We start from the raw sequence: 2373 nt of genomic DNA on the forward strand, positions 1-2373 counted from the left end.
ATTTTTTCCGTCGTTGGTCCCAGCAAAATTTTGAATTTTATGAAGGCCATTGGCCTTTATGGCAAATTGTAAAGTGAAGTCGTACCATTAACATTTTTTATTGTTACTTATAAGAGTTGTTTTAAATCGCAAATATATTTACACTGAATTTTAATATTTTAGCATTTTAAAGTCAAATAGTTAACCAATCGTGCAGTGAACTTTTGCGAAAGTAAACAACTTGTGTTTCGAGCGCTCATATGACCATACGCAGTTGCGAGCACCTTAAAACCCTATACTACTACTACGACTACGCAATTTCTCACACGATGACTTTGAATAAAGACTGGAACCATTGGCACGACTTGGAGTTACTGCAACATTTGAACATACCCCATATTATAGTCCTGACCTTGCTCTATGAATCTTTAATTTTTTTCAGGCCCTCAAAGTAACTTCGTACAGTTACGATTAAATCCCATTGTGCTTCTCTTTCAGCCAAACAAATCTTATCTAGTTCGGGTGTTTTTGGGGACAGGACACCTTTGTTACTCTAGACCCCTTAAATGGGTATTCCTTTTTTGTCTGAAGATTGTTGATACATGCAGTACTCATTACTCATTACAAATGCAATAGTTATGACCTCAGTCGGGTACTCAATGGGTGGCTGGTGTAGGGTTGAATTCTCGGCGTCATATGAGCATGGTTTCCATGAAGCACAACTGAGAATACAGTTCTACTCAAATCTCTATTCGCTTTTTCTGGTTGTTTTTTTTGGGGTTTTAGTTAGAGTTTTATGGCACTTGCAATACAATAAGGCAATAGAAGTGCCGAAGATTAGAGGTGTTAAAAGAGAGCAACAAACATAAAATAGGAGGAGGGGAGATAAAGACGATAATGTTAGATAGGAAAGAAGGAGCAAACCACTTAAGACTGAATTCCCGCCAATCTCCCACTTCTTGTCGGTTAATGTTCCCCCAGATGTTTATGACCTCGAAAGGCCAAACATAATACAGTGGAGTCCACTTAAAACGGGTCCGGAAAAAACGAGAAATCTGTTAAAAAGACACTGTTCTAAAACCCGGTTTTTTTCCTCTTCTTTATCTTTGTAAATAAAATACTGCTATAGCGCTATCAGACAAACATGCGAGTCGGTTATAGCCGAATATTGCTGAAGCTGTGCACAGTGCATAGGCCAATTATACATAATGTAAAACCTCGCCAGTTCAGAAACTTGTTGGTGGTCTAGTGAAATAAAGAATGGGAGGGCCCACGTGTGTCAACAATGAAGGCCGGAGCGAATGAGTAGGGAGGGTATAACATGCGCAGACAAGCAGAACGCATCGCGTGATAGGCCAGCGTAAGCCTAGTTTAGATTATCAAGGCCTACCATGCCTCTCACTTTTCCGATGCGAGGATGGAGAGGTCTCAGCAATGTGATGGGAGGAGCAAATGTGTGACGTGCACAAACTGACGGAATGCACCACAGGGTGTGGTGGGGTGGGGGAAAACGCAGCGGGCGAGTTAGCCCAGAACCTAGACGGTCAGAGAATAGTATAGCCCAGAGCCCTTTCTTTCAGATCGCCAACGCCGAGCTGCCAGTCAACATCGCTAGATCTAGCACTAGAGAAAGAAACCTGATTCGATTTTTGATCAAGTAAGACCTAGAGGTCATGTTGAAACAAAATCATCATCAGGGGAGATAGCAAAAGGAAATGAACAAAAGACCAAACTCATAGATTAGGCCTACTTTACAGTTTCCCTTGAATTTATTACTGGATCCCTTATAGTGAGAATCCTGCTATAACGGACATTTTGCTCCGGTCCCCTCCCTCTCGTTATAACAGGATTCCACTGCAGTGGGGTACACTTATAACGATTCCTGAAACAATGAGAAGTCTGTTATAAAGACACTGTTCTAAAACCCCGTTTTTTCCTTCTTTATCCTTGTAAATAAAATACTGCTATTGCGCAATCAGACCGTCACGCGAGTCGTTTATAACGAATATTGCTGCTGCTGTGCACAGCGTACAGACCAATTAAACATATAAAACCTTGCCACATTCACCGCATGGACGACTCTCGCCTCTCAAAGAGGTTACTCTATAGAAAGCTGACTCTAGGCAAACGTTCTCTCTGCGGACAGAAAAAAACGCTTCTATGACACTCTGAAAACATCCCTGAAGAGATGTGACATTCCTCATACCACATGGGAAGAAGCTGCTCAGACTCAGAAGATCGTACAGTTTGGTGCTACTTAGTAAGATCTAGAGTAGAGTCGCCAAGTTCGAAGAAATACGCATCAGAAACAAAAAGTAGAGACGGCAGTTGAGAAAAGACCGAGAGAGCCCGAACTTCCAGTATAGTGCAGGCCCAAACACCCCCCACCCCCCC

The sequence above is a fragment of the Aplysia californica genome, unplaced genomic scaffold (genome assembly GCF_000002075.1).
Source record: "Aplysia californica isolate F4 #8 unplaced genomic scaffold, AplCal3.0 scaffold00061, whole genome shotgun sequence".
Lineage (NCBI taxonomy): Eukaryota > Metazoa > Mollusca > Gastropoda > Aplysiida > Aplysiidae > Aplysia > Aplysia californica.